Below are 24,228 nucleotides of genomic sequence, written 5' to 3'. Positions count from 1 at the left end.
TGTTTATGATGAGATCTCGTGTTTGTGCTGAGATCTCGTGTTTGTCCTGAGATCTCGTGTTTGTGACGAGATCTCGTGTTGGTGCTGAGATGTCGTGTTTGTGCTGAGATCTCGTGTTTGTGCTGAGATCTCGTGTTGGTCTGAGATCTCGTGTTGGTGCTGAGATCTCGTGTTGGTGCTGAGATCTCGTGTTTGTCCTGAGATCTCGTGTTTGTGCTGAGATCTCGTGTTTGTCCTGAGATCTCGTGTTTGTGCTGAGATCTCGTGTTTGTGCTGAGATCTCGTGTTTGTGCTGAGATCTCGTGTTTGTCCTGAGATCTCGTGTTTGTGCTGAGATCTCGTGTTTGTCCTGAGATCTCGTGGTTGTGATGAGATCTTGTGTTTGTGCTCCCCATGACTTTTTCTTACCCATTCCAAGCAGGAAGGCAGCATGGCAGGTGAAACAGTGAGCACTCCTAGGCAGTGCCCTTCCTGGCTCTGTTCTTCCTGACAGGCTGGTACTGGGAACGAGGTATGGAAGTAGAAGTTCTGAGGAAAGGAAGAGGACTCTCCCTAGATTGGGAAGGGCTGAGGGTGTTGGGCTGCCCAAGTTGTGAAATATTAGTCAGGACTCTTCTTGCAGAACCCAACTTCAGGGAGCTGAAGGTTAAAGAGAATTTAATGACTTAGGCGACTGTGAACTTAGCTCAGACATGGCTGAATTTTGCTTCTCAGAAGGACTTGGTCCCTTTCTCCCCCTCTTGTGCCTGTGTGCCCACCACGCTGGCTTCATTCTCCATCAGATTCTGTCCCTATCAGATAGTCCCAGTATGGAGGCTGCAGCCCACCAAATTGAAGTCCAAAGACGAAACCTCCTGGAGAGGAATCCCAGGGCCTGACTTTCATTCACTGCTTCGAATTGGCCTAACTTGGGTCTGGAGCTTAATCAATCACTTTCCTTCAGGGCAGGGGGTAGAATAACACCTTCCCCGATCTGGGGGAACATAGTCTGGGGTGGGGAAGGTGGCTTCCCAAAGAGAAATTGAAGTTCTGTTTCTAGGAGAAGGGAAGCTATATTGGGCAGAGACAAACATCAGATGTCCATTGCTGTACTCCCTGGACACTGATAATGTCCAAGCAGTTGACAATGGACATCTGATGTTTGTCTCTGGATTCCCATAAAAAATGAACCTCGACTTCTGCCTCACTCCAACTGAAGGGAATATCTATTTATTTATTTATTTATATCTATTTTTAGATAGGGCCTCACTTCACTCTTGTTGCCTAGGCTGGAGTGCAGTGGTACAATCACTGCTCACTGCAGCCTTGACCTCCCTGGCTCAAGCAATCCTCCCACCTCAGCCTTCTCAGTAGCTGGGACTACAGGCACATGCCACTATACTTGGCTAATTTTTTTTTTTTTTTTGTAGAGACGAGGTTTCGCCCTTTTACTCAGGCTGGTCTCAAACTCCTGGGCTCAAGGGTTCTGGCTGCCTCGGCCTCCCGAAGTGCTGGGATTACAAGCATGAACCACCGCATCTGGCCTTGAAGGGAATATTTAGGCTTGATCCTTAAGGACATCAGCTGTTTCCTTAATGGACTAGAAAGCAGAGGTGCCCTCTTCCTTCTGACCCTTCCCTCCCCCAGCGATTTTTCAATCTCCTGGAAAAAGATTCTTCAGTAACCATAAGGAAGGAAAAATTTAAGGAATATCTTACCTATTTTCCTGTCAGCGTTTAAGGAAAATCTTAGACTCATTTTCCTATCAGCATGGAGGTATGGGAGCTTAAAGGTAGATTGAATTTTCATTCAAGAAAATGACACCAATGTGTCATTCATTTTGTTTGTGGAGCTTTCATGTTGTTTATGTATGGTGCCTGAAAATACTGCCCCTTGTACTATGTACTAAGTACTATGATTTAATAGATATAGGCTTTATTCTCTAAAAAATCAAGGGTTCTCTATCAGTCCCTTTAAAGACAAGACCAAAGTTGAGGAGTCTCGAGGACCCACTCTCCAGGTGAATGTGTTGCTTAAAAATAAAAGGTTAGTAACTCTAGAAATAGACCCATCCATATATAGCCTGTTGATGTTTTACCAAGATGCCAAGGCAGCCCAACGGGGAAAGGAAAGTCTTTTTAATAAATTTTGTTGAAAAAATTTGATATTCATATGGGAAAAAGTGATCTTCAACTTCCACGTCATTTCATGCATAAAAATTAATTTGAGCTGAATTATAGATTTAAATATAAGATCCAGAACCATAAGCTTCTGGAAGAAAATATAGGACTTGATCTTCATGATCCCGTGGTGGGCAATGATTTCTTGGACAGAACCCCAAAATTGTTAACCATCAAGTAAGAAAATAGATAACTTAGACTTTATTAAGATTAAAATTTCCTGCTCATCAAAAGATACTGCTAAGAAAATCAACAGATAAGCCTGGACAGATTGGCAAAAACATTTGCAGCATATATATTTGACAAAAGACTTTAATCCAGAATACACAGGACTTTTACAAATCAACAATAAAGAGATGAACAGTCCCATTGTAAAATGGGCAAAAGCTGAGGCAGGAGGATTTGCTTGAGTCCAGGAGTTTGAGGCCAGCTTGGACAATATATTGAGATCCTGTCTCTACAAAATAAAAATTAAAAAATTAGCCGGGCATGGTGACATGTGCCTGTTTTCCCAGACACTTGGGAGGCAGAAGTGGGAGAATCGCTTCACCCCAGGAGTTCAAGGCTGCAGTGAGCTATGATTGCACCACAGCACTCCAGCCTGGGAGACAGAGTGAGACTCTGCCTCAAATTAAAAAAAAAAAAAAAAAAAAATTTAGGCCAGGCGCGGAGGCTCACGCCTGTAATCCCAGCACTCTGGGAGGCCGAGGCGGGCAGATCACGAGGTCAGGAGATCGAGACAATCCTGGCTAACGTGGTGAAACTCCGTCTCAACTAAAAATACAAAAAATTAGCCGGGAGTGGTGGTGGGCGCCTGTAGTCCCAGCTACTCAGGAGGCTGAGACAGGAGAATAGTGTGAACCCAGGAGGCAGAGCTTGCAGTGAGCCGAGATCGCGCCACTGCACTCCAGCCTGAGTGACAGAGTGAGAGTCTAAATAAATAAATAAATAAATAAATAAAACAATTTTTAAAACTTTAAAATATGAGCAAAAGACTTGAACAGATGCTTCACAAAAGAAGATATGTTAATGGCAGTAAGCCATGAAAAGGTGCTCAGCATCTCTTGCCATCAATCATCATGCAAGTCAAAACCACAGTGAGTCACCATGTCATACCTGCTAGAAGGACTTAAAGCAAGGAACACAATAGGACAAAACAACTCTCCCTTCCCCTGCCAAACTGACAACACCAAATTTGGGGAAGAATCCAGAGCAACTGGAATTCTCGTTTATTGCTGGTGGGAATGTGAAATGGTACAACAGTTTTGGGGAACTACTGTAGTTGACAGTTTTGTATAAAGGTAAAGATATGTTTAATCTTATGATGCAAATACTGCATTCCTGCGTGATATGGTTTGGCTGTGTCCCCACCCAAATCTCAGCTTGGATTGTAATTCTCATAATCCCCACGTGTCGTGGCAGGGACCTGCTGGGAGGTAATGTAATCATGGAGGCTGTTACCCTAATGCTGTTCTTATGACAGTGAATGAAATCTCACAAGATCTGATGGTTTTATAAGGGGCTTACCCCCTTTTGCTTGGCACTTCTCCTTGCTGTCACTATGTGAAGAAGAACGTGTTTCTTTCCCCTTCTGCCATGATTGTAAGTTTCCTGAGACCTCTCAAGCCATGCTGAACTGTGAGTCAATGAAACCTCTTTCCTTTATAAATTACCCAGTCTCAGGTATGTCTTTATTAGCAGCATGAGAACAGACTAATGCACTACATATTTACCCAAGATAACTGAAAACACATGTGCCCATAAGGATTTGTACATGACCACAACAACAGCTCTTTTCATAATGGACACAATTGGAGATAACCCTAATGTTTATCAACAAGAGATTAGGTAAATTGTGACACATTCATATAATGGAATTCCACTCAGTAATAATAATTAAAAAAAACTACTGATTCATGCAACAATGTGGATGAACATTATGCTGAACTCAAAAAGCCAGAACCAAATGAATGCAAATTATATGATTCCTTTTATATGAAATGCAAAAATAGGCAAAACTTCACCGTGGTGATGTAAATCACAGCAATTGCTCTGTGGGGTGAGAGTGGGATTGCCCAGGAGGCAGCAGAAGGAAATTTCCCAGAACGATGGAAATGTCCTATGTTTTGATTGAAGTGGTGGTTACATGGTATATAATTGTCAAAACTCATTAGACTAAACACTTAAGATCTGCGCATTTTACTGTTTTTATTATACCTGTGTAAAAATAAAATGTTGGCAAATGAGAATATTCAGCCTTGAGGATTATTAATATGGATTTGACTTCTCTCAATGGTGTCCTGGGAGGCAGAGACAAATGCATAATTCACGAAGGCAAAATGCAGGAAGGACAAGAAGTCACATTTCCTCCTGTCTAAAAGCCCTCCACATGTGGCGTGTGCTGTGTGTGGACTTGCTGGTGGAACACAGAGAGAGGTTATACGTGTTGTTCTTTGAATACTCACTGCATTGGGATAGGAGGAAGAACGAAATCAGTCATTCAAATATTCATATATTCATATATTCAGCTGACTGAATATGTCATTCAGATGGCATATATTCCTCTGTGCCATGTCTCCCTTTCAATGGAGCTTACACCTGTAGATGTGGGTCTTCTCCACACCTGTCTCTGTCCTCCATGTCTGTCAGAATTGCAGAAGGGAAGAAATGGCAGCCGCACCAGCTTCCCTCTTCATCCGACTTAGGATCCCCACCGGCAGCCCAGTGCTCACTCCACACTTGGTAAATACCCTATACTTGTATGTTCCTAAGTTCCTCCAGATGAAAGAAAGTGGCCCCTTCTTCTAGGACTGTTTGGGGAGCAGCACTGTGTGAAGCTCTGTGGGGCCTCTCCGAGGTATAAGAGCTCATAGTCATGTATGTCTTCTTGCCCTCCTCCCCATCTTCAGACAACTCCTGCCCACTTGCACAAGGTTGAATCCCAGGTAGTGTGAACTGAAGAGTAGTAAGCAAGGTCCTTCCCAGTCCTTTCGCAGAGAACTTGAAGTCTACTTGAAGGCACAAAGAGCAAAGTAACAACAGCAAAGAGCACAAAGAGCGAGGTAACACAAAGAGCAAGATAACAAGAGCACAACTCTCCCTTTGGTGAGTGTAGCATACATGGGGTAGACATCACTGGGTGGCTGATGCTCTGACCTGGGTCTTCAAGGAGAAAAGGACAATGAGGATTGCATATGGGGCAGAAAAATCAGTCTGGATGGAGAGGGAACTCCTATGTGCACAAAATAACACAGGGTAAGCAAGGCACTGAATGAGTGACAGAGACATTTGGACAGAGGCGGTGTGGTGTGCTAGAAAAATTAATCAGACATTGGTATAAGACTAAGAAAAATGACTATACCACTGCAAGTCTTCACCTAGGACCTTGCAAAAATATTTAACTTAGCCAGAACTCCAGTGTCTCTGAAGGTCAAGTATGATCGTTAACAAAAAATGATTTTTAAAAGTTGTTATAGATACGGTTTCTTTGTTCAGATAATTTCACTCATCTGAACTTCTGGCTGATAGGTATTTCTTATTAAAATATGATCGCTTTATTGTTGCTTTTACTCAACTAACATTGTTTTTCATCTTGTAGAGATAGCAGTACCTCTTTTTGCAAAGCGTCTCACTGCTTCTTGAGTGTTTCCATGAATGTGAGTTTGTGGGAGCCTTACAACATCTCTCGTTAGAGAGGACAGTCTGAGGTTCACAGAGATAAGGCGGGCGGCCCAGTGAGGCCGCGCTGTGAGTGAAGGCCAGGGCAGAGGTTCAGAGGCAGGTCTTCTGCTTTCCAGACTGTCTGAGATTAGGACCTCAGTGTTTCTGGACCTTGTACCTGGGTCGTGGTTTTCTGTTTTCCTTTGATACGGACTTGATCATTTCTCCGTACTGAATTGTGTTTGACAACCAGGGTGCCAGGACCCTGTTGTAAACCTGTAGGAGCTCTATTTTGATAAGACTAGCCATAATTTATTGCTGCTTTAACCTCTCTGTTGCTTAGGCAACCAATATCCTGAATTAAGACTTGGGTTATTTTAGTTAAGTTTAAGAATTTATTACCTTCTAACCACTCAGCCCACCACTTTGCTCATGCTCCATGCCTATGAGTCACACTGACCCCCAAAGAGTTGCCCCAAACTCTAAGACCTGTGCTCAGGGGCACGTGAAGAGCTGGGACACGTGCCTTGTGACTCAAACTGACAGGGCCTGCTAATGTCCTTGCTAAGTGCACCAAAGGGAATGGGCCAAGGAACGCTCCATGTTGATTTTTCAGCTGCCTGCCCTTTATTGCTGGATTACTATCTACCGCAGAATAGGCCAGCTTATTTCACAATAATGAAGCTGGCACTGGGTTAATTCTGTAACATAGAAAGATTGCCAGTGCCAAGGTGTCAGTCTGTTCCGGCTGCTATAACAAAATAGACTGGGTGGCTTATCAACAATAGAAATTTATTTCTCATGGTTCTGGAGGCTGGCAGGTTCAAGATCCAGGCAGATTGGGTGTCTAGTGAGAACCCACCTTCTGGCTCATAGATGGCACTTTCTTGCTGTGTCCTCATGTGGTTGAAGGAGAAGGCAGCGCTCGAGGGTGTCTTTTATAAGGGCACTAATTCCATCCGACCTAATCACCTGCAAAAGGACCCCCTTCCTATTGTCTTAGGGGTTAGAATTTCAACATATAAATCTTGTGGGTTTAGTGAGGAAAACAAACACACAATCAAAACTTTCCCGGACTGCTTGTAGCAGCATCGAGTCCTCTTGCTCTTCCATCTTGTTTAAACGTCCCTTCTTTCCCAACACCACTCTGCCACTCTGTCCTGAGCTCCCAGCACTGCTTGGCTGGACGACCGTGCTCATTTCTGGACTTCCTGCCTTCACCTCTTCCCAGCACATCGTTCACCAAAGCAACATTTCTTTGCAGTCTGCTCTGCCCGGCATTCTGGGGATACTGAATAGCTCACAGTCCTATAGAAGAGAAAGACGAGTAAGCAGTAATTGCAATGCATTTATTAGACCATAACCTCCTAGGACAGGTCATGTTGGTCTTGCTCTCTGTACCTAGTATTTGTTGAATAAGGAAATGAATAAACAAATGAACAATTTCTGTAGGTTATAACTAAACACATATCCAAAGAGCTATGAAAATCTCCAGAAGACAGAAACTGACTGAGTTGGCAGAGGAAAGAAAGGGATGTGCTTAATTAGGATGCAGTCCTTTTGAGAGGCTACAATTTATGTATTTCCTGTATGCATAGGCCAGGCATTCATAAATATGGTCACTTTTTAATAGAAATATGTTATATTTTGGAAACATCTTCCTATACATTTTATTTACTCATGGGACAAAAGTAATGCTCTCCTTTAAATAGCAGCTTTTTGGGGACCTGTAATGGTTAATTATTATTATTATTTTTTTTTGAGACAGAGTCTTGCTCTGTCACCCAGGCTGGAGTGCAGTGGCCAGATCTCAGCTCACTGCAAGCTCCGCCTCCCGGGTTCATGCCATTCTCCTGCCTCAGCCTCCCGAGTAGCTGGGACTACAGGTGCCCGCCACCTCGCCCGGCTAGTTTTTTTTTTTTTTTTTTTGTATTTTTTAGTAGAGACGGGGTTTCACGGTGTTAGCCAGGATGGTCTCGATCTCCTGACCTCGTGATCCGCCCGTCTCGGCCTCCCAAAGTGCTGGGATTACAGGCTTGAGCCACCGCGCCCGGCCTAATTTATAAACCTTTACTTACTTGCTAGAAAGTCTCAGACAGGGTCAGAAAGAAATTGGAAAGAGCGGCCTGTAATCCCAGCACTTTGGGAGGCCGAGGCAGGCGGATCACCTGAGGTCAGGAGTTCAAGATGAGCCTGGCCAACTGGTGAGACCCCTTCTCTTCTAAAAATACAAAAAAAAAATTAGCCAGGTGTGGTGGCAGGCACCTGTAATCCCAGCTACTTTGGAGGCTGAGCCAGGAGAATCCCTTGAACCCAGGAGGCGGAGGTTGCAGTGAGCAGAGATTGCGCCATTGCACTCCAGCCTGGGCAACAAGAGTGAAACTGCATCACAAAAACAAACAAAAAAGAAATTGGAAAGTGCCAAGTATAACTATCAGTTGTGGTTCAATCAGAATGCAAATAAGTATCTTTGGGTAAGTCAAAGGAAAACTATACTTTGATTTACCCAACACTTTGATTTCAAAAATACATTGACCCATTAACAAACAATTTTAGAGAGGCTTAAATACTAGTGGATATGTTATTTTAAGCCAGTAATATATTAAGAAATGTCATGAGTCTATAAATGTAGCAATTGCACATGGCTGGCATAGAAATCTCAACTTCAATATGTGATGTTCAAAGTCCAATTTAAAGGGATTTTAATAATTAACCATAATTAATAACTAAGGTAAGGTTTGTTGTATCTTGAATCTTAAATGGTTGCCTTGTGTCTGTTTATTAAAAATAGAGTTTCCTTTTTTTCTTTCTTCATTCACCTTAGGTTAAGTAAAAATCTATTATAGCAAAAATGCAACAGTGGCATCCTGTGGCTTGGCCTATGAATGACAGGTGCGTGTCACCATTATGATCTTGGAGGCTTGGTGTCATGGCTACACAGAGGTACAGGATCATTGTGAAGAACATGGCATATCAGAAGGAAAAACTCCACTAGTTTTTTTAAGACCTAAAATTATTACGAATGACTCATTATGGTCTTTTATCTTTATTTCATGGGAGTAAATTACATGTGTAATTAAAAATTGAATTGAGAATAAAGCCACAGAAATGTACTTGTTTTTTCAAAAGCTTATTTTTCAGGATTCCTTGATGAAGTTTCCCTCTGTCATTTTTATACATAGAATATACCATTATTTCTCTCACGTAATTCTTAGGTAAGTGTAGGAAATGGAGTAAAAGAATCCATATTAGACCATTAATAACTGTACACTCCCCACCCCTCCTCCCACCCCAGAAATAAATACAACTAAATCTCAGAAGCCCTTTGATTGTGATGCTTGGCTACTGAGCCCTCTAGGCTGGAAAGAGGGCACTATCATATTTAGCAGTGCATACTTCCAGCTTCAAACTTTAAAAAATAGTTTAAAAAATCTTCATAAACAACATACAGTTATACTTTTTCTTATTTAAAATGTTTACATAAGTAGAATTACGATATTCACATTCCATGACGTTTTGCACTCAAGATATGGTTGAGGTCTCACGTACGCTTATCTTGTGTGAAAGAATGTATGGAATATGAATGCCATAATTCTACTTATGTAAATTGTAAAAATAAGAACAAATATATATAATGAAGACCTTTGGATTTCTGCTTCTGAGGACTTCCTGTTCTCCTTCCCTCCACTTTCCTATGGGCTTGCTTCTGTTATTTATCCGAGTTCTCTCTCCATTAAAGATAAATTCTCTGATAAGATATAGTAAGTATATCTTTATTAATTCCTTTGTTATCGATCCTGCAAATACCTTCTCGAGGCCTGTTTTTTCCTCTCTCACGTTGATGGGATATGTTTTGTTATAAAGATGTTTTCTGTTCTGCAGGTTGCGTGTCAGTTACAGTTGTCATTTGTAAGCAGTAAAATCCGGTCTGACCAGTTTAAGCAGAAAAGAACTTAGGAGAGACAGAGAGACAGTAGGGAGTTCACACAGCGTTTGGGACAGATGGGAAAAGAGGCCTGAGACAATTAAAGGGACACTCCTATAACTAACTGACCCTTTCTGGAATCTGCTGTCCACCCCAGGACCACACTGCCTTTGCCCAGGATGCGCCAGTGAAATGACAGCGGCTCCGGGAGGCGCGCTGCCCGCCGGCTCCCTCCCTCTGCCCGAGGCCGCGGTGTCTGATTGGCAGGCCTGGTCACGTGCCCGCTTTGACTGTGAAAGAGTCAGGGAAGGCACCGATTCAGATTCTCCCTTGAGGAAACAACCAAAATTCACACAAGGTGGCCTAAAAAACTTGGCAGATTCACTTTGGGCCATAAAGATATTCTTCAAACTTAAAAAAAAAAAACAAAAAAACTAAAAAGTATCTTCATGAACAACGTACAGTTATGCTTTGTCTTATTTAAAAATTTTACATACATAAAATTATGATATTCACATTCAATGAAATTTTGCACTCAAGATGTGGTTGAGGTCTCACATCTCGGTAGTGTGTAGTTGCGATTTTTCATGCTGAGGTCTTTAATTCTTCTGGAATTGTTGTATAATTAGTGTAGGATTCTAGTTATAGTTTTTATATGAAAAGCCAATGCTTCCATCATCATTGATGACACAAGCTCATCTTTCCCTGCTGATCTGTGGTGCCGCCGCTATCATATTCCACATCCCACGTAGCCACTACGTATGAATCCTGCATGAACACGGATTTGCACCAGGCTCTCTATTCCGTCCACTGCCTCTTCCTCTGCCCAGACAACTGTATTTTAATTTCTGTAACTATCTAGAATGTTTCAGAATCTGCAGGCCAACCGCTTCTGCCCACCCATTGTTCTTATTTTTCAAAATTATCTTGGCAATGAAAATTCACTTTTCCATATGAATTTTAGAATCACGTTAGAAATGAGCAGAAAAGTTCTGCTGGGATTTTGTTTGGAATTTAGTTAAATTTATAGATAATTTGAGCAGAATTGACATGTTCATGCTTTTGAGACCTCTTACCCATTATTCAGATCTTCTTTTATATCCTTTAATAAAACTATAATTTTTTCCCATAAAGCTCTTAAAAATTGTATGTAATGTATATTCTTTAGGTCCTTTATAGTTTTTGCTGCTATTGTGAGCTGGCTTTTTTGTTTTTTGTTTTTTTTTCCAATTTTTTCCCGTTTGTCATTGTTCACATATAGGCCAAAAGTTACTCAATTTAGCATGTTGATCTTGTAATCAGTAGCCTTGCTGAATCCTTTGGTTAGTTCTAACAGATTTTCTGTTGATATCTATGCATCTTCTTTTTTCTTTTCTTTCTTTCTTTCTTTTTTTTTTTTTTTTTTTGGAGACGGAGTTTTGCTCTTATTGCCCAGGCTGGAGTGCAATGGTTCGATCTTGGCTCACTGCAACCTCTGCCTCCTGGTTCAAGTGATTCTCCTGCCTCAGCTTCCTGAGTAGCTGGGGTTGCAGGCACACGCCACCACGCCTGGCTATTTTTTTGTATTTTTAGTAGACATGGGGTTTCACCATGTTGGTCAGGCTGGTCTCAAACTCCTGACCTCAGGTGATCCACCTGCCTCGCCCTCTCAAAGTGCTGGGATTACAGACATAAGCCACCACACCCCACCCATCTATGCATTTTCTATGCCTAAAAATAATAAGTTTCACTTCCTTTCCAAACCTCATGCATTTTATTTATTTGTTGCTTACTGCATTCGCTAGTATTTTCTGTGTAAATTTGACTGGGGTGGTGATGCCCGCCCTGCTTGCCTTTTCTTGGTTTTAATGGGGATAATCCAGAAAGATGTGATATGATTGCTTTAGGTTTTTAGTAAAAACCCTTCATCAAATTAAGGAAGTTCTCTTCTGTTTCAAGCTTCCTAAGAGTTTTTCTTTTAGATAAGAGAAGGTGTTGAATTTATGGAATAAAATATGTCATTTTATTTCTTTTTGATCTATAAATGTGGTAAAGTTCTCCTGATGGATATTTCTGACATTCTTACATTACTGGGAAACATCAAAATTAGTTATGATCATTAAAAAAAATACTCTGTTTGGATTCAATTTGCTAATATTTATTCAGGAATTTTAATCTACATTATAAGTGAGATCACCCTATAGTTTCTGTCTCTTGTGCTGTCCTTGTTTCATTTTGCTGTTAATTCTACACTGTCTAAACTCAGTGGCCTGCTGTCCTTTTCTATTGTATGTGAAGCTTATATAAGGTAGCAATGATCTTTTCCTTAAAGTTTTGATGGAATTCACTGCTGAAATCAGCTAAAACTAGTGTCTTTTTGGGGAGGTGGCTTGAGGGCAGGTATATTTGACTGTCAAATCAATTTATTTAATGCTAATTGTTTTATTCAGTTTTTCTTTTTTAAAATTCAGCCCATTTCAGATAGACATAAAATTGTGCCACAGATTCCCTTATGATTTTCTTGTTTCTGCTGCATATGTGGTTACATTATATTTTTCTATTCCTGATGTTTATTTGTTCATTTTTCTTTATTTATCAGCCTTAATGGGGATTTATTTTATTAGTGTCATTTTTCTTTTCTAAGACTCATTCTGTCATTTCTATTTTACTTTTGTTTCCTTTTCTTATTTTTTTGTTTTTATTTTTAATATTTCTTTCCATCACATTTTTTTTTTTTTTTTTTTGCCTAAACTCTGTTGTTCTTTTTCTGTCTTATTGAATTGACATGAGTTCATTTATTTCATCTTTCTTATGGTTCTAAAAATATTTTTAGCTCTATAAATATTTCCTTTATTGCTGTACCCTAAGTCTTTGTATTTTTTCTGTGCTTTCATTAATAATGAGTTTTAAAATATTTTATTTTTAACAGCTTCATTGAGGTATATTTCACACCCTATACAACTCATCCATTTAAAGTGTATCATTCAATGGCTTCTAATATATTCACAGAGTTGTTGATATGGTTTGGCTGTCCCCACTCAAATCTCATCTTGAATTGTAGCTCCCATAATTCTCACGTGTTGTGGGAGGGACCCAGTAGGAGCTAACTGAATCATAGGGGTAGTTTCCCCCATACTGTTCTCGTGGTAGTGAGTTTCATGAGATCTGATGGTTTGATAAGGGATTTCTCTTTCTGCTTGACTCTCATTCTTTCTCTTGCCTGCCACCATGGAAGATGTGGCTTTGCTACTCCTTGACTTCTGCCACGATTCTGAGGCCTCCCCAGCTACGTTGAATTTTGAGTCAATTAAACTTCTTTTTTTAAATAAGTTACCCTGTCTCAGGTGTGTCTTTATCAGCAGTGTGAAAACGGACTAATAAAGTTGTACAACCTATCATCACAATCAGCTTTACTTACTCAGTTATCAGTTGATGGATACTTAGGTCGTTTCCAGTTTGGGCTATTAGAAATAATGCTGCTATGAACATTTGTGTGCAAGTTTTTGTGGACATGTGATTCATTTGGTATGAGTATATATGAGGAGTAGAATTGCTAGGTCATGTGGTAACTCTGTGTTTAAGCTCTTCAGGAACTGAAGACTGTTTCCAAATGACTGTACCATGTCAGTGTAAGAGGGTTCTAATTTTTTCAACATCTTCACCAATGCTTGCTATACCTGTCTTTTTTACTATAATCATCTTAGTGGTTGTGAAACAATATTTTGTTGTGATTTAATTTGCATTCCCCTGATGAATATTTAAGGATACTCTGTGATACTGGGTTGATCATTCTATTTCTAGGTGACTTCATTTCTAGGTATTTTTTCAGTGGACAGAGCTTCCTAAGAAGTATAGTTCCTAAAAAATTAGTTTTTAAAGAGAAAAATCATCATAGGATACTCAAATTTCCATTTTAAATTTAAGATCACAGGGTTTTATTCTTTGGTTTGTATTTGGATCTCTTTTTCTCTCACATTGAAAATCTGGTTTCTAATGACATTAGCATAATTACATATTTGTTTCATTCTACAAAATACATATAATAGTTTCACAAGAACAAAACCAATATTTAAAAATTTTGTTCTATTCTTTTTGTCCTTATTGTATGCCAAACTGGATGTACAATTAGATTACTGCAATGCACCAAATTGGTGGTTCTTAACAGGAAACAGCTGCAATCCTAAAAATCTCTGAGAAGCGTCCATCAGCTGTCTAAGCATGCAGCAATGAAGCAGGTGGTTCTCAAGTATTTACTGGGCATATCAGGTCTGCCCAAACACCTGGTTACATCCTTATTTGGAGACTGATAGCCTCAACTCTTCCTCTACCTATCAGATTTCTTGGGACTGCAAGTAATACAGAGAAGGGGATTCTGGGAAATGCAGTTTCAGGCTTCTACTTTACACAATTCAGAGAAGACTGTAGGAGGAAGTGGTGCTGATGCCAAGCTGATACAGACACAGACACATCCATTCAGTGTGTCAATCTTTATATGTCTTCTCTTGTCTTACTAACCTCCAGGAAAATGTTGAATGGAAGTACTGAGAGTGAACATCTTTGTCCTGTTCTTGATTTTATAGGGCATGCTTCCAACAATTCTTTTGTAAGGATGTGTTTTGTACATACTTTCTCAGGTTAAGGAGGTTTATTCACTTCTAATCCTAGTTTACTATGATTTTTTTTTTTTAATCATGAGTTAGTGTTGAATTTATCAAATGCTTTATCTGTAACCTTGAAGCAATCATATGTTTTTCTTCCTTAATCTTTTAAAGTAGTAAATATCATTTGATTATCTTTTCATCCTGAACCATCCTTGCATTCTTGGGATAAATCCAAAATGATTTTTAAAAAATGGATCTCTGGATTTAGTTTGTTAATATTATGTTAAGACTTTGATAATGTCTGTGATTGAGATTGGCTTGTGATTTTCCTTTATCTTCCCCTTGTTTGGTTTTGGCATCCAGGTTTTACTAGTTTTATGGAATCCTTACTACAGCCACAGGCCCTGCATGAGAGAGGCCATCACTACTTCTCTGATCTCATTTCCTACCACCCTCCCTGTTACACACTCTACTCAGTCTTACAAGTTCCATGCTGTTCCTCAGACAAACGAGTGCACATCCCTGCCTGACCACCCTCTCTTAAAGCTCTTTCTCTTCAATCTCTTTCATTGTTCTGCTTAGCTCTTATCATTACCTGACATATGATCAACTTACTGTGTTCTGTCTCCCTCCTTCTTCTAAAAGGCAGTGTCTATGAGGGCAAGGACTTTGCCTGTTTTGTTCCCTGCCATTCCCTCAGCACAGTGGACCATATTTATCGAATAATAAATATTTGTTCATCAGTAAATGAATATGATGAATATATTTTTCCCTGTTTGAAGAAAAGAGGAAAATTTCTGTACGTGATCCACTCAGAAGTCAGATTTTTCATTTGAAAAAATTGTAACTTCTATTTAAACTAGAAAAGGGAGGATATTCTTACACATAAGTAGCCTGCAGAGAAATACTGCTGAAGATGTCAGTCTGCTCTGCTGCAGCTGGTCACAGGAATAAGACTGATTGGCCAACTGTCCATTCTATTCTAAACTTTCCTTGCCTTTTTCCAGCATCTCAGTAGGTTGAAATTCTTTGCTTGAGAAAGAGACCTACGTTTTCAGTTCTGAGGAGTTGGAGTCCTTGGTGATGCTGCCCATGTGGGGTTGATGTGTAGTGCTTTGTTAACCTTGACCATGAAGCAGGCAGTACAGACATCCTAAGGGGTACCCCCAGGCATCCATGAGTACTGCTCCAGCTCCCACTGTGTAGCTCTCCCAGCTCCCTTGATAGTGCCAATCTCTCCAGAAGTCACTGGGGCCTCCCTTCTTGCTTATCCCCTCCATGGCCTGAGGACATTGAAATGCCAGATAGCAGTTTCAATATCTACTCAATGAAACTGGTGATGGGTCCACAGCTGTGGGGATTGTTATTTAACTTCCTATGTGTGTGTTTTGGTGTTGGGGAAAAACAGGCATGCAGAGTATAGCTACAGCTCTTTCTATCATCAAATGGCCCTGTAGCAATTCCACTCCTAGGTATATATCCAAAGGAATTGAAAACAGCCAGGAGCATGTAGCCTGTGCTTATAGTTCCAGTTGTGCAGGAGGCTGGGGTGGGAGGATCACTTAAGCTAGGAGTTTGAGGCTGAGTGTGCAATGATGATTGCTCCTGTGAATAGCCCCTGCATCCAGCCTGGGCAACATAAAAGATCCCATTTCTTAAAAAAAAAAAAAAAAAAAAAAGAATTGAAAACTGGTGACCAAACAAATCCAAGTACCCGCATGTTTATAGCTGCACTATTCACAGTAGCCAAAAGGCAGAAACAGCCCAGATGTCCATCAATAGATGAATGGATAAACAAATTGTGGCATATACATATAACAGAATATTATTAAGCTATAAAAAGGAATGAAGTACTGATTCATGTTACAATATGTGTAAATCTCAAAAACATAATGCTAAGTGAAAGAAGCCATGCACAAAGGTCACATACTATAGGATTCCATTTATTTATTTATTTATTTATTTATTTATTTATTTATTTTGAGATGGAGTCTCTCTCTGTCACCCAGGCTAGTGTGCAGTGGCATGATCTCGGCTCAGTGCAACCTCCACCTCCCTGGTTCAAGCTATTCTCCTTCCTCAGCCTCCTGAGTAGCCGGGATTACAGGAGCGTGCCACCATGCCCGGCTAATTGTTGTATTTTTAGTGAAGATGGGGTTTCATCATGTTGGCCAGGCTGGTCTCGGACTCCTGACCTCAGGTCATCTGCCCACCTCAGCCTCCCAAAGTGCTGGGATTACAGGCATGAGCCACCATGCCCAGCTGGGATTCCATTTATATACTATGTCCAGAAGAGGTGAATCCATTGAAACAGAAAGCAGGTTAGTAGCTGCCAGATGCCGAGGAGAGGAAAGATTGAGGAACAACTGCTTGATAGGTATAGGGTTATTTTTTAAGGTGATGGAAATGATTTGCAAATAGGCAGAGGTGGTGGTTGCACAATATTGTGAACATATAAAATGCCACGGAATTGTTCACTTTAGAATGGTTAGTTTTATGGGTTGTTTTCTTTTTTCTTGAGACAATTTTGTTCTTGTTGTCCAGGATGGAGTGCAATGGCACAATCTCAGCTCACTACAAGCTCCGCCTCCCTGGTTCACGTGCTTCTCCTGCCTCAGCCTCCCAAGTAGCTGGGATTACAGGCATGCGCCACCACACCCAGCTAGTTTTGTATTTTTAGTAGAGGCGGCATTTCACCATGTTGATCAGGCTGGTCTCGAACTCCTGACCTCAAGTAACCCACCCGCCTCAGCCTCCCAAAATGCTGGGATTACAGCTGTGAGACACTGTGCCCGGCACTTTTATGTTAAGTGAATTTCACCTCAATAAAAACAAATGAAACCCTCTAGATTCTTACATGCAGAGATAGTCATTGCACATTTAAGAGACAGATTGAATGAGCATTTGTCTTTGATTGCGTATGTGCTATAGAAACTCCTTTGAGAGAGCTGTGTTTTTAGTGAAAAATTAACACATAAACAGGATCATTTTTACTCATAAGCCTGGAGCCCCATGAGACATCATTTATGTAGTGAGTGTTTTAAAGCTAAAGTAGCAACCTACATTTTTGATGGTTACAATTCTCCCTTTGAAGAGATGATGCCCTGTGGATGGAAGCAGCATAGTCCTCGCCCCCACCCCCACCTGCCAGGACAGCACCGGTGCCCTTTCCATGACATGACCCTTTTTGGGATCATGATACAGACCAATTAGGGAGAGGCAAACCCAGATGTGTCTCAATTTGTCAAAAGCCTTGCTCTGTTTTCCCTGCGTGGTTGGGGTCTGATAAAATCCCATATAGGGTTTGGCCGGGGGGCATTCTTCTCAGTATTTACATCCCAAAAGGAGTTTTAAGGGACATTTGATTTTCATGTTTCTGGTTCATTTCCCTTTAACTCATCTAAATGAGATTATGAAAGATTGCTTTGATCTTTAACAGGACTTGTTCACAGGAGACATGAGGCCATTACCTTCTAAAAGGAAAGCTGTGCATTGCCAAGAGTTTGGAGAGTTAACAGCATGAAGTTTGAACTTCATTTGGGGCTCCAGACCCTTGATACCCAACTGGGTCCTAAACTTGGCTTAGCGAGGCCTCTCAACCCCCAGCCTAATAAAGCCCATTAATTAACTGTCAGGCCGGCTGTGTAACAAGTGAACTTTTAGTGACTGTGCCATTTTCTTGGTTCCAGGCCAGAAACTGTCAGTATAAAACTCACACCACTAGTGAGACATTTCAGAGGAAAACTGGTACTTGCATAAGTGTTCCCTTATGAGTCAAATGTGCATCGCTGGATGTGGTTTTTTTTTTTTTAAATTAAAATGTAAATAACTCTGTTCCAGCAGCCTTTTTTTGGTTCTTCCAGATACTCTACACTTGAGCATGAGTGACTATGAGGCTAACTGGAATCTCTCCGATTGCTTTAATGTACATGGACTTCGGCACTCAGGGTGTAAGGACGGGAAATAAGAATATTATAAAATGATGACCCAAATCCCTGCTTAAATGAACTTGAACTATCTTCTGGTGAGATGATATTTAAAAGGCACGAGACTGGGGTTGCAGTTACAGTTCTTTAGTTTGTCAGTAGTAAGAACTGAGTCAGGTCAGTTTGAACATAGAGAGGAATTTGTTGGAAAGCTATCAAGGTGTTTTGCAATGTTAAAGCATGAGTTGGACACAGTCCCTAGGAGGGGCCCAGGAGCAGGCGCTGGAGCAGCTCAGAGGCCTCCACAGCTGCAGCTCCTGTTGCTCCCTCACTTTCAGATGGTTCTGAGGACTAAAAGCAGAAATGTTACAGAGAATTAGGCATAGGAGAAGATTCTGCAGAAGGTTGAGAGGACAGGCTGGGTAATCCGTGACCATCCTCCCAAATGAGGTGGCTACACAGCAGTTAAAATAGTTAAACAACCAGGGAGAATCCTTGATGTCATCCCTTCTTCCACAGCCCCAGCACTTGGGCATTCAGCATCTGTTTGAACATCATCCATGATGGGGAGCATATACTACTTATGAGGACAACCTATCCCCATTATTGGACCATATGATGTAGGAAAAAGTCATTATATTGAAGGGAAACTTGACTTATACCCTTTGGCCTGCCATCTAGACTTTGAGCACATAGATCAAGTCTTGCTCAGTGTCCACATGATTGTCTTTTGCATATTGAAGATAAATCAACACACAGTCTTCCTAGCCTTTTCTCTTATTCTAGCTCAAGCGTATTTAATGCCTTCAGACAGTTTTCCTATGATGGTGGCTTTCACTCTGTCCAACCCCTTCTGCACATAATGGCTGTTTTAAAATGCAGTAGCCGGGATTTGATATATACTCCAGACGTGGTCTGGACAATAAGCTTCTAGGCATGTGGCTTCGAATTGCACTAGCATCACTTCATTGGCTTGGGCTGTGCTTGAAGGCCATTCATGAACCATCACCAAATCAACTCTCTCCTGTTATATTTTTGTGCAATTAATTTTTAAAACACAAATGCAGGATGGTATACGAGTCAAATAAGAAAGGCACAATGAGTAGTCTTTATTCAGATTATTTTGATTTTGACCCTGCCTTTCATTATACTAACTGTCTTCCTACAGCCAATTAAGAGACATAGATTCTATGCCTAATTCAAAGTCATTGATGGGAAAAAAAAATTGAGCTGATTAGGGCAAGTGCAAAGCCTTTTGATCTAGACAGAACTAGTAGTGTCTCTACAAATGGACACTGAGCAGTAGTCTCTGAGTATAGTTATTAAACCATCTGTGAATCAGCCCAAATTCAGGCTATCTCAGAATGTGTCTGATAGAGGAACTGCTCCTATAAATATTGATAAGACTTACTTTAAAAAAAGCTCTCGGCCGGGCGCGGTGGCTCAACCTGTAATCCCAGCACTTTGGGAGGCCGAGACGGGTGGATCACGAGGTCAGGAGATCGAGACCATCCTGGCTAACACAGTGAAACCCCGTCTCTACTAAAAAATACAAAAAAAACTAGCCGGGCGAGGTGGCAGGCGCCTGTAGTCCCAGCTACTCGGGAGGCTGAGGCAGGAGAATGGCCTGAACCCGGGAGGCGGAGCTTGTAGTGAGCTGAGATCCGGCCACTGCACTCCAGCAAGGGGGACAGAGTGAGACTCCGTCTCAAAAAAAAAAAAAAAAAAAAAAAAAAAAGCTCTCGACTGGGTGTGGTGGCTCATGCCTGTAACGTCAGCACTTTGGGAGGCCAAGGTGGGCAGATCACAAGGTCAAGAGATCGAGATCATCATGGCCAACATGGTGAAACCCCATCTCTACTAAAACTACAAAAATTAGCTGGGTGTGGTGGCGGGCACCTGTAATCCCAGCTACTCAGGAGGCTGAGGCAGGAGAATCACCTGAACCTGAGAGGTGGAGGTTGCAGTGAGCCAAGATCGCACCACTGCATTCCAGCCTGGCAACAGAGCGAGATTCTGTCTCAAAAAAAAAAAAAAAAAAAAAACCCAGAAAGAAAGCTCTCACGGTCTTTATTATTTTTGCTCCCAGGGACTTGTTAAGAATGTGGACTACTTTGTTTATGTGTGTCTGTATGTGAGGATATCTTCTTATGGAGTCCCATAAAACGCACTCGGGAAACAGTATCTAATTATGTTACCATGCAGCATGCAAATTTCCAGTCTGTTCCATTGGGATTTAAATGAGAGGCTTTATCAAGTGTTCTGCTGTAACTGTGATATGCTATAGGCATAGTGTATATGTCTGTGTTCTTCCCATCTATTAGCTCTATCAAAGCAGGAAATAAGGGGAAAGAATCAAGAACTGAGTCACCGAGTTAATGACTAATAAAGGTCCATGTTGACCAGGAGACTTCAGGGACACAAGATTCTGGGTCTTGTGGCCCAAACGTCAGGTTGAAGAATGAAAGACAAAGGTTGAATCATAGGTTGAGTCATTGACCAGTGAAGGTCCAGAAAAAAACCCCAAAAATGGAGGTCAGGACAATCAGCTGGTGCAATCATGAGCAGTGGCAGCTGGTTTTAAGTCCAAATCCTGTGGCATCAGCTTCACCCAGTGTGGCTGAGGTCCTTCCAGACTGGCCACTGGACCTGTTCCCTGACAGCCGGAGTTAAGAAGCTGCTTTCTCTTTGCTACCTGCTACGATTGTGCTGTCTACCCCCACAGGGTCTAGCATGTCTTAGTCCTTCTAAGCTAGGGATAAAAATAATAAACTCTTTTTGTTGCCTTTAGGATAAACCACAAGCCTTGATTACTTTGAGCTTGAGTTCTCCTTTGACATGCTTCTTTATTCTATCTTCTTTTTAAAATCCCATCTTTTTATCTCAAATACATTTATTTATTTTTGTCTTTTACATGTTCTATATACTCAGTATTAACACCTACATTTGTTCTTGGACTTAAATGGCAATATCTTATAGCTTGATTTATTAATGTTTGTAAAATAGGTGTATTCATGAAACATGTATTTTAGTATATTGAATAGTATTTTTAACATCTGTAGGGAGCTTGAAATTTACAGATACTTCCTAAGGGTCTTTTTCTTTAAAGTTGAAACATGCTTTTGTAGGTCATATAACCTCTAATTTGCCAATTTTGTAAGTCTGTAGATTTAGTTAGTTTTTTTTTTTTTAAATCATGGTTAATCTGAATCAGTAAACACTACATTTTGAAGTTTAACAAGTAGCAGAGTGTCTGATCAGTTGACCAGAGTTAATTGGTATGATTTTAGGACTGTGTTCGGCTTTACAGTATGATTTAAGATTGGCACTTAGTAAATTAAATGAGATCATTTTACAACTACTCATAGTACAAGGCTCACTCTTAATGTGTAATATGCATGATGGAATAATAACCCTACAGTAGCCCAGATTGTACTTACTTTCTTTCTTTTTTGTTTTAAATAGAGATGAGCCTCACTATGTTGCCCAGGCTAGTCTTGAATTCCTGGGCTCAAGCAATCCTCCTGCCTTGTCCTCCCAAAGTACTGGGATTACAGGCATGAGCCACCACACCCCACCCCAGATAGTACTTTCTGTTGTTGCCCTTAACATTACGTATTCATCCACCAAGTATTGCTGAGTGCCTAGAATATTCTGGAAACTGGGCATACAAATGCCCCTGTGTAATTCACATCACACAATTATTTAGAGTCATTCACTGTTAGGCAGCCAATTCTAAATCCCAGCAAATATGTTAATTACTAACTAGATAGGGATAAGCAAAGTCTAAGGAACTGAGCAGGCCTACAGGCATTCTAGAATCAAGCTGGAAAGATGTACAAATGGGACCTTCACTGATGATGGAACACAAGCAAGGGCCTGTTCCTTGGACGTGGAAGGGCCAAGATTCAATGGTGAGTCTATGGGAAAGTGACACATTTAAGTCCAATTCTAGCCCTGTTTTGGTAGCTAGGGGGATAAGAAGAAGAATAGATAACATCTATTGTGTGCTCCCCGTGAGCCAGGCATTGTTCTAAGCACTTTGCATGTATTGATTCCTTCAGTCCTTATAACACCCTTATGATGCAGATTCTGTTACAATGCCTATCTTATAAATGAGGCTTCTGAGGCACAGAGAGGTTAAATATTTTACCCAAGGTTGCATAACATGTAAACGGCCAGGCTGGAGTCCAATCCAGGCAGTCTGTCCCTAGAGCCTATGCCTTGGTGGTCACAGGGCTAAAGTGAGGAAACAGTTGGTGGACAGCCTCTTGGCTCTGTGAAGATGCACAAGTGGAGATATTATTAGGCACTGCTGCATATCACTGAGTCGGGATCTCAGCCTCGCTCACCCACACAGATGCTCTTGATTTACCCAGTAATAACTTAATCGGATGATTTATACACACCATGTCCTGTTGGAACGAGTAAACAGCAACTTAGTTCTGGTGTGTTATGAAATAGAGATTTAAAAAATCCAAATGACTTGTGGCAAAACAGACTTTACCCTGGGAATGGAGAGAGAGAATAGCTCAGGTCCAAGGAACCTCATGGGCTGCCTGTTTAGATTTCTGCCTCCCCAACCCCATTGTACATTTGACTATCTCCCACATCCTCATAAATCTGAGTGCCCTGGGTGTCTGGATAATGAATGAGAGATGGGTATTGATGGATGAGTACGTATGAGATAGGACCTGTAAAAAGTGATTCATTAACCTAGGCAACCCTTTATAGCTAAAAATATCAAAGCTAAGGGTTATCTTTTTAAAACACACATCTAGCCATTTGTCCCCTCTGCTTAAAACTCATTAATGGCCCTCTTCTACCCAGAGGGTAACTTCTTAATGCCATGCCCTGCTCAAGGCCCTCCCAAGGTTGACCCCTTCCCCGCTTCCCCCAGCAGGCCCTGCATACCACAAATTCCGATCAGCTCCTGATAGCCCATGGCCTTTTCTCCCTACCTCTGCACCTCACCCTCCAGCCTCCTGTTACCCAGGGTTCCTGCTGCTTCAGTCCCAGCTCAGATCCGCCTCCCAAGGAACCTCTTGTGTCAGACCTGGTGCCGAGACAGCCAAAGCGTCCGGTCCAGCCCGCCCCAGAGCCAGGAAATCCCTGTGATCCGGCAAATTAGAAATGCGGTCAAGGTCAGGACCTGGAACTGAGCAGGCCCTCAGTGGTCTGTCCCAGGGTGGAGACCCAAGGAGAAGGGGAGGCTCAGCCAAGACTTTCACCGGGGCAACAAGGGGCAGCCAGCCCTACGGGGTCACCTGCAGGGCTCAGTGGCTGCAGTTATGATACTGAAGGGATCAGAGGAGGGGAAGCAACCCCGTATCTGGCCAGGCGGAGAGCTCGCTGGTTCTGGAGCAAAATCTTTAGGGACAACTGCAACAGGGCTGGGAGAGGTGAGAGCTCAACAACCTCAAGGGAGGCAGAGAATCTCACAGCATCACCAGAGGTACAGAGCAGGGATGGCCCCCAAGTTGACATCTCCTGGGCTCTGCTTCATTACCAACCTATACTGAGAGCCCATTGGATAGTTCTTAAGAACACAAGAGATGATAGTGAATTAAAGCTCCTCAAGGATGGGCTGGTTGATTTCCAACCAGGCACCTACTTTGTGGTTCATATTATTCTTGCTCACTCATCTGTTCAATCCACAATTTATATTCGTGGCCATGTGTCCCAGGCACTGTACTATGGGTTGGGTGTGCAAAGTAGGAAACACAGCCCCTGCCCTCCAGGAACTCTGGGACCCCAGGGCAACCAAGCACAAGGAGGCACAAAGGGAATCGTGGTGGTGTTAAGGGAGCCACAGGGTTCATCAGAGAAGTGTGGAGGCTTCTCCCATAGGGACTCACCCCGGGACTTAGCTTGTCTTCCCTCTCCTGGACCGGTTCTTCTCACCCGACTCCTCTGGTTCAGATTTGACTTCTCTGTCGGGCACTGCCTCAGCTTCCAGCTCCTCCACGAAGCATCTC

At 41.7% G+C, this 24,228-nt stretch overlaps 1 long non-coding RNA gene across 1 annotated transcript; it reads right to left on the bottom strand.

Annotated features, from left to right (window-relative positions):
- Window positions 1–3,820: 3,820 nt before the first annotated feature.
- Window positions 3,821–9,995, bottom strand: LOC114673838 (uncharacterized). The gene is made up of 2 exons (XR_003724665.2): window positions 9,874–9,995; window positions 3,821–7,127 (listed from the first exon to the last, which is right to left on the bottom strand). It is a non-coding gene; the product is annotated as an uncharacterized LOC114673838 (long non-coding RNA).
- Window positions 9,996–24,228: the final 14,233 nt, after the last annotated feature.

Source organism: Macaca mulatta, chromosome 18 (assembly GCF_049350105.2).
Source record: "Macaca mulatta isolate MMU2019108-1 chromosome 18, T2T-MMU8v2.0, whole genome shotgun sequence".
Classification (NCBI taxonomy): Eukaryota; Metazoa; Chordata; class Mammalia; order Primates; family Cercopithecidae; genus Macaca; species Macaca mulatta.
This window is presented reverse-complemented; position numbering and strand designations above follow the sequence as displayed.